This window comes from Cydia splendana, chromosome Z (genome assembly GCF_910591565.1).
Source record: "Cydia splendana chromosome Z, ilCydSple1.2, whole genome shotgun sequence".
NCBI lineage: Eukaryota > Metazoa > Arthropoda > Insecta > Lepidoptera > Tortricidae > Cydia > Cydia splendana.
Genome location: NC_085987.1, coordinates 48405549 through 48422241, shown reverse-complemented (window position 1 = coordinate 48422241; position 16693 = coordinate 48405549). Strand labels below are relative to the sequence as shown.

The 16693-nt window shown below is 38.2% G+C and overlaps 3 long non-coding RNA genes across 3 annotated transcripts in view; all 3 read left to right on the top strand.

Moving 5' to 3' along the window:
- Window positions 1–16693, top strand: part of LOC134804155 (uncharacterized) — a 431198-nt gene that overhangs the window by 316339 nt on the left and 98166 nt on the right. The window lies entirely within an intron of this gene.
- LOC134804161 (uncharacterized) overlaps window positions 1–16693 on the top strand; it is a 292314-nt gene that overhangs the window by 193087 nt on the left and 82534 nt on the right. The gene's annotated exons all lie outside the window — the stretch shown is intronic.
- LOC134804156 (uncharacterized) lies at window positions 5287–15489 on the top strand. The gene is made up of 3 exons (XR_010146078.1): window positions 5287–5453; window positions 8605–8796; window positions 14899–15489. It is a non-coding gene; the product is annotated as an uncharacterized LOC134804156 (long non-coding RNA).

Genomic DNA, 16693 nt, shown 5'->3' with positions numbered 1-16693 from the left:
GTGTTAAAGTGTTGTCTTTAGATTTTAAGTTACGTAGGCCATTTCGATGGGAATTTGTGATGGCCGATGTCAGACAACCAATACTCGGGGCCGATTTTTTGAGTTATCATAGGCTTTTAGTTAACCTGAGCGAACAGAAATTACACGACCTTGTAACAGAGTTCAACGTATCTGCAACGGTTGTCAATAGCAGTCAGCCGTCCATTAGTACAGTTGATGGTAATCATCCATTCCACAGTTTGTTGTTACAATTCCCTAGCATCACGAAGCCGCCGACGTACAGGGAACCCCCTGCGCACGATGTTGTGCATCACATTGAGACAACCGGGCCACCTACGTTTGCGAGGGCAAGGCCATTACCACCGGACAGGCATAAACGGGTCAAGGAGGAATTTCGCCGAATGCAAGAGCTAGGCATTTGTAGGCCAAGCAAGAGCCAATGGGCTAGCCCGTTAACAGTGGTAACGAAAAAGAACGGCGAAATTCGCCCTTGTGGGGATTATCGTGCCTTGAACGCGCAAACGAAACCCGATAGATACCCGATACCTAGACTACACGATTTCACCTTCATATTGGCAGGTAAAAAAATATTTTCAAAGCTAGATATAAACAGAGCTTATCATTGTATACCGGTAGCCAAGGAAGATATCGAGAAAACAGCAATTATCACAACATTCGGGTTATGGGAATTCCCTGTCATGTCGTTCGGGCTTCGCTGTGCCGCACAAACCTTCCAGCGGTTTATGAATACTTCAGTACTGGAAGGCCTAGATTTCCTATTCAATTATCTGGATGATGTTCTTATCGCAAGCGACAACGAGGCGCAGCATAGGGACCATCTTAGACTGGTTTTTGAACGTTTTGCTAAATTCGGAATTACAATTAATTTAGCGAAGTGCAGTTTCGGACAAACGCAGTTAGAATTCCTGGGTCACCAGGTGGACGCATCGGGCATTAAACCGTTAGAGGAAAAGGTTCAGGCTGTAGCACAGTACCCGAAACCGGAGACAGTGGAGCAGTTGCGACGATTTCTAGGCATGCTCAACTTTTATCGGTCTCATATTCCCAAGGCAGCGGCCATACAATCAAAACTTGATCAATATTTAGTAAACACGAAAAAACGCGATAAAACGGCGATAGTTTGGACGAAGGAGACTGAGGAAGCGTTCGAACAGTGTAAAGAGGGCCTTAAAAAAGCCGTTACACTGTCGCATCCTCAGTCCGGCGCGGTTCTAGCCTTAATGTCCGACGCGTCATCTAACTGCGCGGGTTCTGCATTACATCAGTTGGTCAAGGGAAAATGGGAACCATTAGGGTTCTTTTCAAAAAAACTAACGAAGGCACAGAAAAGTTATTCCGCATATGACTTAGAACTGTTAGGTATTTATTTATCGATGAAACATTTTCGCAAGTCATTTGAGGGCAGACCACTGATAGTTTATACAGACCACAAACCTTTGTGTCATGCGTTCGAAAATATAGGGAAAAGTAGTAGTGAAACACCGCGACGTACGAGACATTTAATGTTCATCAGCGAGTTCACTACGGATATTCGTCACATAAGCGGGAAGGATAACGTTGTGGCTGATACGCTATCCCGTATAGAGACCATTGTTTGCCCAACCGCTATTAATTACACGGAACTCGCTGACGAGCAAGCGCGAGACGAGTACCTAGCGAGCATGACGCAATCAGACCGGCGCGACGGAAACGATACTGTAGACATAAAATTACTCGCAATACCGAATTGTCAAAAGGCTGTATATTGCGAAATATCGTTGAAGGAAGTAAGGCCGTATTTGCCCGAAAAGTTTAGGCGCGCCGCGTTTGAAAGCGTCCATTGTCTGAGTCACCCCGGAGTACGTACTACTCGCAAAATGGTATGTCAAAAGTTCTTTTGGCCAAGTATGAATAAAGACGTAAGTCATTGGGCCAGAGCGTGTATACCTTGTCAAAAGGCGAAAGTTACCCGACACACTGTTTCTGAGTTAGGTACATTTGAAAACGCTGATAGGCTGTCGCATATCCACGTGGACCTGGTCGGGCCGCTCCCGACATCTCCGCATGGAAATCGCTACCTAGTAACAATAATAGATAGGCGTACTAGCTGGCCGGAAGCTTTTCCAATAGCAGACATGACAGCAGAAGTAGTGGCTAAGACGGTGTTTAGCGGGTGGATCGCGCGTTACGGTTGTCCGTCGCAGCTCACAACAGATCAGGGACGTCAATTCGAAAGTAACCTATTTAGAGAGCTATCGGATTTGTTAGGCATAAACAAAATCAGAACCACACCCTTCCACCCTCAGAGCAATTCCAAGGTAGAACGTTTCCACAGGAGTTTGAAAGCAGCACTAATGGCCAGAATGAACAATACCTCGTGGGAGGACGAACTGCCGACCGTCATGCTGGGCCTGCGCGCGGCAGGACGAAGCGATAATGACGTAAGTGCCGCAGAGATGTTGTTCGGACGTACGCTACGTTTACCTGGGGATTTCTTTGACACACGCCCCACGGAACCCAGCGATCCGGGTAGTTTAATAGATAAAATTCGGGAAACAATATCTCAGTACAAACCGGTATCTGCGGGATCACGTAACAACCGCATTTTATTTGTGCATAAGGAATTAGCATCATGTCAATACGTTTTCGTCAGGGATGACACCGTGAGGAAATCATTACAGCCACCCTATATGGGACCTTTTAAAGTGTTAAGTAGAGACGAAAAAGTATTTTTAGTACAATTTCCAAATAGGCAAGCTCGTATCTCAATTGACCGATTGAAACCTGCTTACGTTTGGAACGACGACGTAGCTACCGATAGCAGCGAGAGTACTAAGGTAAGCGACTCCACTGCAGCGCGAGGCGAAAGCGAAGCTATGGCGAAACCGCGTACCACTAGAAGTGGTAGAGTTATAAATAAACCGGTTAGGTTTTTAATTGACGAATAGATTCGCGGCATATATAGTTTCGCACATAAAACACTAATTAAGGAATTAATATACTATTATGAATTTTTTATGTCGAAATTTTACATTGGTTTACATTCATATTTTACACATTCTATTTTTACACTTTTTTATCATACACTTATATACAAAACATACATATACATTTTTTTTATTAAACTGTTCAATTCATTTTAGCATTTATAAGATATTATCGCATATCGGTAAACGCAAGTAATGGTTGACTGACATTATACGGTTATTATGTTGAACTACTTAGTTGTAAATAGCAATAAGAATTGCTGAGAGCTGATGTTATACTTTGGACTTGGATTTATCTTATTGCTGGCACGAAATTTTGCAAAATGATGTGCTGTGACATTGCGTAATTGTTTTGTGTATGTATTTAAAGTAGAATATTGTAATTTTTGTTGAGACTACTTCACTTGCTTGTGCGCAACACGTACATCTTTCAGTGTTATACTGTAAACAAATTGTGAATTATTAATTAAAATGGGCTATAACCAAAGTAAAGAAGAAGTACCAAGCAACAACATAGCAATAGCTGAAGTCCACAGTGTCACTGGTCAAGTGGACACGAAACTGAATTATTTCGGAATGGTGCTCATAGTAATCGCTATCATATTGACGTTATTTCTTTTATACTTCGTACAAGCGAAGTGCAGGCAGTGTATGCGCACCTGGTTACAAAAAGCTGTAAACAAGGTTCAGCCGACAGCAGTGGTTGTACATAGGGAACAACCACAACCGAAACAACAACCGGTAATTTACTAGTGAAGTGAAGTGCAGTGAAACAAGTGTTGTGTAACTAAACTTTATTTCAGTCTTTAATCATAATGTCTGTATTACATATAGTACTTATGTTTAAAAAACCATTGGTACATTGTTCTAAAAATAGCTAACTGTAATGTGTTAATATTATACGTGTGACGGCTTGTGGACACGCATCGCGCTATGTCAGCGTAATACGTGCCTACATGCCATTCGAGTACATACACTGACTAGCCATAACAATGTAAGGCTAGAGTCACACGGGCGGAGTTAAGGAAGGATCCCACAAGAGAGATCATTGTATTTTTATTATATATTTTTTTTTTTTGTTTCAAAAAAAGGGGGAAGTAATATAGGGACATTTGCCAAGTCAGCTCATATTCAAGTGCGCGTGTACCGCGATATGAGCTGACTAGGCAGTGCCCGCGGCTACAGTGCGGGCCCCCCCCGCTATATGTAAGTCAGTCTCGCCTTAACCATCAGTCATGTAACACCTGACAATTGTAACAATTCTTCATGTACTTATAATATAATCAAGTTAGTAAATTCAGTGTTTCAGTTAACCTCGCTACCCCACCTTCAGGAACTATCTAATATAACTCTAAACTCTCAAAAACTAACTTTGCTCTCTTGTTACACAACTATTGAACGCACTATTCTCGTACTAATAGAAACGCAAAACGTTTCGTTGTAGCCCAACCGATTGTCAACTTGGCTAGACACCCTGGCAGACTGCCTGAGAGCCTTCTCGTTGGAAAGCCACAATATTTTGTTAGGGGCTTAGGCTTATCGGATGTCTGTAGGGATACATTCGCCTTTCAACCTAGAAACAGGGTAGGTATACTTGCGGGCAACCCCTTCAACGCCTAGGTCGACTACGTAAATGCGACGTGGGAGACAGGAGACACGTTGCTGGGGAAAGATCAGAACATCACGCGATACTGTAGGGGGGGTGTATAGCGAATCCGGCAAGGATGAGATCTGTATGTAGGTACTCCCGATATCGCTGGCGACAACTGCTGCGGAATGACCCTTCGGCTTCAACCCCTTTCCAGGCATAGTACGATTTACATATAGTATACCACTTTAAGTGTCAATGTGATTTCATCCGACTTAGGGTTCAAATCAAATTGGTCTTTCGGGAATGTGACCTTCAATTAGGGTTTCCGCGATCGGGAGCCACTAATGTACAACCAAATAATGCTCAACCCAAGAATGTACAGCCCAATAATTGGCGTCCATGGTGGACGCGCATTATTGGGCTGTACATTCCTGGGTTGAGCATTCTCGGTCCGCGCAAGATTGGTCCGGGGCGATAATACGAAGCCATTCTTTTCACAGGGCAATAATGTACGACCCCATAATTCGCGTCCACTAATTTGAGTCCCTTGGCTTTCAATTATTGGGCTGCGCATTATTGGTACAGGTCGAGAAAGCCCGACCCAATAATGTACGACCCAATAATTGGAAGCCAAAAACCAGAGACATTCTTTTTTTTAAGGGAGCTGTCAAAATTAGTAGGGACGTTCTGACATTAACTCTTGACAATTTAAAAATAATCGGTTTTTTCTAGTGCCATCTTTCAGTGACATTGACAGTATTGACACTTGTTGGTTTACAAATACAATAAATGAATTCTAATAAAAGAAACAGTAGACTCAGTAGAGGTACGAGGTACTGAAAAAATATTAATTAATGGAGAAGCCGAAGTTGGAGGTAAGTGCCGCAATTCAACAACTTAAGCTAAAAAAATCTTCGTGTCCGCATGGTATTCCCTCGTGCGTATGGACTGTACAGCATGGTGCTGGCGGAGCCGCTATGGCACATATTTAACCTCTGTCTCGAGCTAGAAGTATTCCCAGAAATTTGGAAAATTACTTGAGTGATGACCAGTACTGAAAGGTGGATCAGGAGATAAGGCAAGAGGGTTTCGACTTTCGAGCGACACAAAGTTTGTACCCCACACTTAATTTTTTTAGACTGCATGAGAGACAGACAGCAGTAAGTACGTAGATTATGAAGGGCACAGATTGAAACCAGCAGTGACATGGCAGTTTGTTCAAAAGAATATCTTGGTTATATTTGACAACCGGTCTGGCCTAGTGGGTGCCTAGCCTAGTGACCCTGCCTGTGAAGCTGATGGTTCAAATCCTGGTTAGGGAATTTATTTGTTTGATGAGACAGATATGTGTATATTGAATAATTATATTGTTGTCTGGGTGCCCACAACACAAGCCTTCTTGAGCTTACTGTGGGACTTAGTCAATTTGTGTAAAAATGTCTAAATATATTTATTTATATTGAGATTGACTGAGAAAACAAGGTGTATGCTACAAGGTGCAGGTTTCTGCAAAACATATCGGTGAGTCCATTAAGACAGCTGTTTATCAGAAAAACTGAGACTGGGTCACTGATCAATGGATCAAACACCATCAAAAACTACTACTTGAGAGCAAAAAAATTGTGTCTATAGGTTCAGCAAAACTACAAAAGGATACATACCTATGTTGGTGGATCCCCTTAGTTAGTTAGTTATACTGGGCATTTTCCGCAAGTCGACAACCATTGGCCTATTTTGCGTGAAAACGAGGTAGCACTACTCTATAGTTCGTTTTTTTTTAGCATTAGAAAATATAAGGTAAACAATCTTGATGTGTCTTTTAATTGAAAAACACAGTCTAAAAATAAGTTACGGCAAATATGTAACAATTATGAATCTAATATGTTCATTTATATTCTTCTGCTTTCTTACCGTTCGTCAACTGTTTCTGCATAAAATAGTTGTGATCACCCATATATCATCTAAACACTTGACTTGTTACAATTCGCTCCTTAAAAAGCGCATATTTAATCTACCGGTACCTAAAGTATCATCTGCATTTGCTAAACGTTTCGGGGACTACATAAAGGCAGCAACTTACAACGCCATTCTCAAGCACTGTGATTTAAAAAATGCAAATGAGGCCAAAAACACTACCTATAAGCTACTTCAATCACTGAGTTACACAGAGACAGAAGCTATTTTGCAAAGTGTCACTTCACTGTAATTTTTACCTTAGACTATGTTAATTGTTCATTTTTAGTTTTAAGTATTAAATGTAAGTTTTAATGTTATTATGTGATATTATATTAATAGTATGACCTGCACACGATAACGAAACTCTGTTATACAAGTGTAATTGGTTCCCCGCGATACAGGTGTAACCTAGTGCGGGGGCCCCTGGTAACTATGTTTGTAACAGTTTTTAGAAATAAATTATTCTTATTCTTATTCTTATAAGTAATAGTTATTGATTTTTAAAAAGCATTTTTCAACTAAAAGACATGTCAAGATTGCTTACCTTCTTCCAAGTTCTTTCTAATGCAAAAAAAAACGAACTATAGCCACCCCAGCTCCTCCATGACACCTAGCAGTGTCTTCAGGTTGCTAACTGCCTCCTTCAATGTGCACGGAGTCCCTAGGTATTGGTTCCTGTATACTTCTACCTTCTACCTACAGTGTAGGAGAATATGCTTTACTGTTTCTTCTTCTTCCATGCACACTCTGCACATGGGGCTGTCTGTTTTACCCATATTATGTAGGTGTTTGATTAGTGCAGCGGTCGGCAACAAGCGGCCCGCGAACCTTTCACTTGCGGCCCGCGAGCCTTTCACTAGCGGCCCGCAAACCTCTCACTTGCACCCCGCGAGTCTCCTAGGCTATTTTGTATGTAGTATTGACAAACGACAATGTCTGATAAAGTCATAAATATTAACAAAGTGCGGCCCGCATCAACTTCGGTAACTACTATTTGGTCCTTGGCTGCTAAAAGGTTGCCGACCGCTGGATTAGTCTGTTATGTCCTGTGATTAATCCTACTATTTTGCGTAGTTGGTGTCTGGGTGTTTTTAGTAATATTTTGGTGTAAGCTTGTAGTTTTGTTCTTTGGTCTGCCTACAGGTGTTCATTTTAGTCCAGTACTTATTGTGAAGCTGTTTGTGATGTTGGTCTAGCTGGTTTCTGAACCTTTCCTGGCCAGTTCATCCGCTGCATCGTTTCCTCTTGATCCACTATGCCCCTTTATCCATTATACTGTTACTTTGTTGCCTTCTTTGCTCACTTCAGTGAGGCCTCGATGACATTCAAGTATGAGTTCCGATGTAAGTTTGTAGCTACCTAGTGCTTGCAGTACTGATTTACTGTCTGACAGTATTAGTATATTTTCTTGTTTTACTTCTCGTCTTTTTATCGCATTGCAAGCTTCTATTATTCCTACACATTCAGCTTGGAATACCGTATTGTGTTCCCAGTGTAACCCAGGGGTTTTGAGATGTATATGTTCAGGTCCTCCGAGAAGACACCACATCCGGTCCCTTCATTTGTTTTTGAGCCATTTGTGGATATTCTTAAGTTTGTTTGGTATAGTCCTTATTAATAAAATATATATTAAAAACGGGTCACTCACGTATTTTAAGTCGAAAAACGCTCGACATGTTTCACTCCGTACCGAGGAGTGTCATCAGGAGCTTGCGTTTACGGTGACGGACCGGCGCAGACTGCGGGCCGCAGCTCTCCGCGCCCGATAACTCGGCGCAGGCGCCGGTGGCGGCAAGGGGGGCGAGAAACTACCCTCATTTATGGCATTATTGTCAAATACGAGAGTGACCCGTTTTTAATATATTTAATATGTCTGTGTCTCACGGAAGTTTTGTTATTAAAATTGGTATAGTCCTTGTACAAAAAGAAACATAAAACATGAAAGAACACACATCATTAGTACAAAGGCGAACTTATCATGTAATTCATGTATGCGGCACCGCGATATAATACATTCGGTAAAGACAAACTGAAAGAAAACGAACTTAAAGATGTTCTTCTGTTCTGCAGGAAAACAAGAAGATTCGAGGAGAATGGTGTGGCACTTAATGCCGCCGGGACAGTAACCTAGCTGCAGCTCCAACTCTAGGGAATTGGGCTGAATGAACGCAACACGTGATCGACAGCCCACCTGCTTCCTGCCGAGCGTCCCTACACTACCTCTACATGGATGCCTCGCTTATTCTGCTCTACAAAACTTCTGTAAGTAGAGAATGTACAAGTGCAAGAGTTGAAGGATTGAAAGAGCTTGTCGTCTTACCTGACAGTCTTCCACACATTTACCTTAATTAATTTAAATGATTTTAATAATTATAGTCCTTTTTAGGGTTCCGTACCTCAAAAGGAAAAAACGGAACCCTTATAGGATCACTCGTGCGTCTGTCTGTCCGTCTGTCACAGCCGATTTTCTCCGGAACTACTGGACCAATCAAGTTGAAATTTGGTACACATATGTAAGTTTGTGACCCAAATATGGACACGTAACGTAAACAAATTAATTTTAAACATGGGGACCACTTTTGGGGGGTAAATGAAAAAAATAAATTTTCAAACTATATCATCATATCACTTCATCATCATATCAAATGAAAGAGCTTATTGTAAGGATCTCAAATATATATTTTTTATAATTTTCTAATAAACAGTTTAGAAGTTATTCAAGAAAATAGGCAAAAAATGACCATCCCCCCCCCCCTTGATCTCCGAAACTACTAGGTCTAAAATTTTGAAAAAAATACATAAAATAGGTCTATACCTATAGATGTCAGGAAAACCTATTAGAAATGTACAGTCAAGCGTGAGTCGGACTTAATTACAGTTTTAGATCCAACCCCTACGGATTTTTTAAAGATATTTCACTCACATATTTAATTACACAAACGGGTCTACCGCGATATAATTTCATTGTTTTTTTACCTTTAATTCCGACGTTTCAGCTGAGTTGCACCAGCTGTGGTCACGGAAAGACTGACGTCCCAACAAACCCACAAACGGCAACCAAACGCGGTAGACCCGTTTGTGTAATTAAATATGTGTACAAAACGCGAGAGTTTAAAGTGTTAGATTTCACTCACGTTTCACATAAAAAATACATTGTTAACAGTGCCGGATTAACCAATAAGCAAAACAAGCACGTGCTTAGGGCACCACGTTCAGGGGGGGCACCAAAATGCCAGGTTGAAAAAGGTGAACAAATTTTAAAATTAGGGACAGACACATCGTTTTTACCACACGATTTTTTTTTAGCTGTCCAAAAGCTAGTTTGCAAAAATAATGGCGCGTATTTCTTTGGGAAACAATCGGTAGCAGTAGAAGAGGTGTGACTACATGCATAGATTCGATTTCAACCCACTCTTTTGCGGTTCGGCGTTAGGTCTTATGCGAGGCCTTCTGCCTTACGGCAAAGTTAATCTTCTGCCTTAAGTAATTACACTTGGGCGTGGATCCAAATCCAAGCTTTCCTCTTTCGCAGCTGGGCCTACTGCCTTGCTCACACTTCGCCAATTCAATTCACTTGGTCAATTCCAAGCTCTATACTTTCTTGCATATTTTATGCATGAAAACAACCTCGCTGAGAGCCTTAAATATCGAGCCCTATGCGAAGCTAGGCTGATAGAAAACTGTCCCATCCTTTCTCTGTATGAAATCCTGGATTCGGGCCTGGTTCGGACTAAAAGTAAAATTGCGTTTTTTATATCGAAAAATTTTCGCGCTCGCTTCGCTCGCCTTTTCAATAACTTTCTAAGGTATGACAAAGGTGACATTCGGATGACGACTGCAGCAACATTACTCTGTTGCAACGTTACTGCTGCAGTACTGTCAACTTCCGTGATAAAATGATGTGACTGATTTCCATACTAAAAGTAAAAATGTACAACTGTCTATCATATTGCGTTTTTATATCGAAAAATTTTCACGCTCGCTTCGCTCGCGTTTCAATCACTTTCTTAGATATGATAAAGGTGACATTCGGGTGGCGACTGCAGCAGTATTCGGTACTCTGTTGCAACATTACTGCTACGGCACTGTCAATTTTCGTGATAAAATGATGTGACTGATTTCCATTCTCAGCTATAATGCGGCATTGAACTTCTCTCAATTTACCAAAAAAATCAATGTAATCTTGATGACCCTAGGGAGAAGGGCACCATGGTCTAGAAATGCTTAAAGCATCAAAATATCTTAATCCGGCACTGATTGTTAAAAATTGTGTAATATACATATATATGGAACGCGAGCCCGACTCGCACTTGGCGGGTTTTTTTTTTTCAGATTACCTCACTTACCTCTAGTATACTACTTTTGAGGTTAGAACAACCCACCAAAACATTTAATGTAAAGTGTTGCCAAGACTAGTTGCATAAAGCTCTTACGGGTGGATTTCAAAATCCTGCGAAAACTTATGGTTCGGTCTTTATAAAAAAAAAATTGTAGGTTATGCGAGTTGCAACTTTTTTATATGTTTTTAAGAACTATTATCTTCATGTTCCTTCAATTACCATCTCCAATAACTTAATAGTTTTTTTTATATAAAATGTTTTATGTGTCTAAAATCATCACCGTCTACCGGAAAAATCTGAACCTTATTGTTTGCAGTGAAAATTATAGCATACCTATCGTACGACTGCGATTTTTCTTTTACTTATATCTTTTCCATGTTGTTGTTTAACACATGGGAAAATATGCAATAATTCCTTCACCGAGAAAGTACATTTAAAAATATTTAAAATTTTGTCACGAATATTCGTCAACACCGTCATGGTAATGTCAATGTGAGCTTATCTCCGTGTATGAACAACGAAATACCGCTAAAGGTCCTTGCCCTATTTTTCACTTTAATATAGAATGCCAAAAATGATTTCACTATAAAGTCACATCATTGAATCGTGAGAAATATTACGAACAAATTTGTAAAACGTAGTTTGTCACAACAGAGCATCATCACCGTTATGCTTTGGTTTAAAAAAAGTTACAAATGATATATTAGAAATAATTATTGAAATGAATGGCAAACTACATGAAGTTTATTGTGTAGCATAGACATTAACTACTATTATTCGTATTCTATGTAGAAATAAAAACAAGAAACTCTCAAATCGTCAACACCATACCCATCATCACCGGGAAAAAATTACGACCGGTGATGATTTCATGTGTATGGTGATGACGGTTCTCAGAAACTTTTCTAGTTATTTTGCTATAATTCATTATGAAATTAAGCTGTATGTTTGAAAAACGTTCTCTATGTCTTCTAACACTATATAATGTCTACCTTATAAATGTAGAATAAATGTAGAAGAAGATATGACTATTTCTTTCACACTAGAGGATGGTTAGTTTTAAATAACATTTTGACTGAAGTAGGCAAAATTTAGGTCACTTAGAACTTAGAACATACAAATGTTTATATTTATTATCTAATAATGTAAATCTTTCAACTTAGAGTCTGTAATTGCATGTTAGTCGTGTTAAAACAAAGTATTTAAACAAGCAACATATATTAAGTTTTAAGCGACCATAGGCTACGGTACTGGCTCACTATCGTAATGGCCTTATGTTTTTTGATAATATTATATTAATTGATGTATATAATTACAGCAATTAATAATGGCTACAAATATAATGACAACCAAAAAATACTTTGGTACCCTAAATAAAAAAATCATGCTTACCAAAAAAAATTACTGAACACCAAAAAAATAAGGCCTAAAAATACAAAAGTACCACCACTTTAATTACGACTGCACTTCAAATTGTATTCAAATACCAAATATATTGAATGATCACCAAAAATCATTAATGATCACCAAATCTTGAAGACCAAATTAATGCGATATTTTCACCTAAATAAACCACTATGATTACCAAAAAATTTATACATATTACCAAATAAAGTAAACTGATGCCAAAATTACTAGCCCCTCCCGCTCAACCCCCCGTAGCCCGCACCGCATACCTAGCTAACCTAATCTACTTTTCTAGTAGCATTTCGTTATGCTGCTGTCAGTTAAGTGGGTTAGGTTAGGTTAGCACTGCGACCCTTACAGAAACGAAATGGTACTAGAAAAGTAGGTTAGGTTAAGTTTCAACTGCTACCCATACACATACGAAACGCTACTAGAAAAGTGGGTTAGGTTAGGTTTGAACTGCGACCCTTACAGAAAAGAAATGCTACTAGAAAAGTGGGTTAGGTTAGGTTTGAACTGCGACCCATACAGAAACGAAATGCTACTAGAAAAGTGGGTTAGGTTAGGTTTGAACTGCGACCCTTGCAGAAAAGAAATGCTACTAGAAAAGTGGGTTAGGTTAGGTTTGAACTGCGACCCTTACAGAAACAAAATGCTACTAGAAAAGTGGGTTAGGTTAGGTTAGAACTGCGACTGTTACAAAAATAAAATGCTATTAGAAAAAGGCGACGAAGTGGATTAATTAATTTAATAGGATAACGATATATTAAATGTTTGCACATTTTTAATTAAAATGTGGTTACAATTTTTGTGATCATTTACTATTTTTGCGTTTACAATGATTATTTTGGAGCCATTTGCTTTAATAGGATAGCAAGATTTAAAAATTTGGTTATCATTTTACATTAAAATGGAGTTCTAATTTTGGTGGTCATTTACTATTTTTGGGTTTACAATGATTATTTTGGTGTCATTTTCTTTAATAGGATAGCAAGATGTAAAAATTTGGTTATCATTTCACATTAAAATGGGGTTTGAAATTTGGTAATCATTGACTGTTTTTGGGTTAATAATAATTAGTTTGGTGTCATTTCCTTTAAAAGGATAGTAAAATGTAATAAAATTGGTAATCATTTCACATTAAAATGGTGTTATAATTTTGGTGATCATTCATGATTTTAGGGTGGTAAAATAGATTTTTTTGGTATTAAATTTTACTAAATCTGGTGATCAGTTAAATAGCAGCCATTAATAATTATACCATTGGGTAGTGACCGGACCCAATACCTAACATTTTGTAACTTATGACATGCATTACAAGTAGGGGTCTTGCAACTTATAAAACACTAATTATATATTAATGTTTAGCTATTAAACAATATATATATGGATTTAAATCATTATAGCTATTTTTAAAGTTAATTTATAAAACAACAAAAATACAAACTTATGCAATGAATCAAATTATCAAAAAAAAAGTAATATGTATATCATAAAAATTAAGCTCACTGGTAAGCCAGCAATTTTATAATATGATATAAATACCAAGTTATGCAGTAGATAAAAGAAGATGCGGGTTTAAACTGATAATAAGAGTACAATATTGTTAATATGATTTAACATTAAAAAAACCCAAAAAAATAAATGAATACATAAATTGCCTATTTCGGAATATAAATTATTTAAAATTATACAATAAAAATACTTGTTATATATTTATTTATATGATCAAAATGTATTTTTTATAATTTTCTAAAAATTATTTATGTAGCTAGTCTTTTATGTTCAAAAACATGTTATTTGTAATGTTTATTAAAGTTCTAAAGCCTTACAATTAAAAAAAGTTTTTGTTTTTTTAATACGTTTTTAATACATATATAAATTAGTTCCCAAATCGTCATTACCGTACATGCAGTGTCATTACCGTCTATAAAACAGTCATTACCATACCATGATTGTCATCACCATCTTGCCTTTTTATTTTCCGAAAGCGATAACTTCAAATATAAGCCACAAATGATTGTATAAATACCATAAATATCCTCAATATACAGCCCCCTATTACTTTGCCCAGCTAGAATCGTGTTAAATTAAACATTTAAAAAAAATATTTTTTTGCATGGGAAAATTTTTGGTGATGAAATCCACCCTTACACTAAAAAGTTATCAGATCCCGTAGTAGGTACCAAGACTTTTACTCTGTCATTCCTAACTTTATAAGCTCTAACAGTATAAAGCCAACATCTTGGTCAAACAGTACGGCTTGGCCGTTTCGTTGGTGTCATACTCATATGGACAATCCCGTAATGACACTTTCAGAATTTGAAAGACCTTTGTTGCTACTTTGTACAACAAGTCCACTGAGGGAGTGTTTGTAAAAACGACATATCAGTTTATATAAACTACGATAATACAAGGTCATATAAGCAGGCATAATTTTAAAACATTTAACATTTAGGTTTTCATAAAAGTTACGTACCTATTTCTAGCGCCATCTATGTATGTAGGGCCTATATTAAAAAAGCCAGGAAAGTTATGATAGTGAATTAAAGTTTATGGTGCACTGATAAAATCATTTTAAACAAATATTCTAAATATAATTATTCTCAAATTTCAGGAGCTGATACAAGCAGCCAGAATGAGTCTCTGCTGAGTCGCCGGCGCCGGACGTGCGTCGCGCGCCTCGGGCGTCTGACGTCTTCGTGTCAGTCGCCAATTGCAGGAGAAGATACGAATAGTTAGATATAAAAGCTACTTTAGTCAACCTCGCCTCAGTACTGTTTGTATTGACTGAAATACAAGTAGCATATATGAGACGTTCGGACGTATCCGTGAAAATACGAAGGTAAAGGAAATTGCACTACATTTTTAGAACCTATTCACCTGTCAGTAAAATATTGAAAAGGAATGTTCATGAGTTTTATAATTTTCTTTCCTCCAACAGCTTCACATGGAGCAAATGTAAACCTTTTATGTTAATAATATCAGTAATGTCAAGGTACAACGCTCTTTAGAGCATATTGCCATTCCTTTTACTCGAGCGGCCTGTGGGTTAACTATACGAAGCGAGCCTACAATGCATTAAAAGTGCAGTATAACAATGCATTCAGAATGCTGTTGGGCTTACCTCGTAGATGTAGTGCATCTGGCATGTTTTGCGAAGCTAGAAGTTTTCTGGCAATCATGCGCAAGAAAATAGTATCTCTGCTAGGTCGAGTTACACATGTTCGAAAAGTAGAACTCCCTTAGATCTTGTTTCAATTTATCGCCTCTCGTTGGCAATTAAGGTGGTTCGCTTTCCATACAAAAAACAATTAAGTACCTAATAGTGTGTAATTACTTAATATAACGCAATTGTTTTTTGTATGGAAAGCGAACCACCTTAACTATTCGCACAACGTTTTGTAGTTGCAGTAAGTACTTACATATGGCCGGTAAAATTTTCGAAATAGGTATGTATTTACGTACAGTGCTAATTGCCGCACATAGAATAATTAAAGTTTGATCAATCGGAATATGTTCATAAGTCACTTATTACATTTCGATTTATAAGTCTGTATTTTCCAGCTTTAGATGTGCATGACTGCATATGCACATCTAAAGCTGAAAATGCTTTCATGAATACGTTTATAATTATGGCTAAATTATGTTAATAGGGACAAATGTATCATTTTCAACCAAAGGGGTACTTATTATCTGTTGTCAATAAGGCGCTATTTCCATAAAGCTTCAATTTGAAATCAGCCTCGTCGACAACCGACAATGTTAACCTTTTGGTTGAAAACGTCACAAATTATGGCGATAGAGAATACAATGTTCTGTTGCCAGAGTGTAGCACTAGTAAAACCCGTAAACGAGTGAATTGCAAAAAAGTGTAGGTAACACAATGGAATATTCACAAAAATATGCAAGAATGTAACACAAAATGAAGAAAATGTATGTTTTTTTTGTGTTACGTCACACAAAGGAAGCCAAAATCGACGCCGCAATATTTTTCACGACGTGTAGAATAAAAGTGGCGTCGAATTCAGGAATCCGCAAATACCATACCGATAGCCAAGTAATTTATCTATAGAACAATGTTAAAACAGTAGTAGAAACGGTTAGCTTTGCAAACTTTTAGTAGATGGGTTTGGTTTTGGTAGATCTCTCGGTTTGGCATGCTTGATGCTCTTCACATCACCACAGACGGAGGTCGACAGTTCGAATCTGTCTTGTTCAACCAATCGATGGAGACACATGCACGCATACGAACCACATATTACACTACCATCCTGGAGCTAATTGGATTATTTGCATTTACTATTATAGTATATACCTATGCCTTATTTTTACGCCTAAGACCCTATAAGCTTTTAACAAAAACCATTATTTATTTTATACCTACGGGCGGTTTAGCTCCCGTACCTACC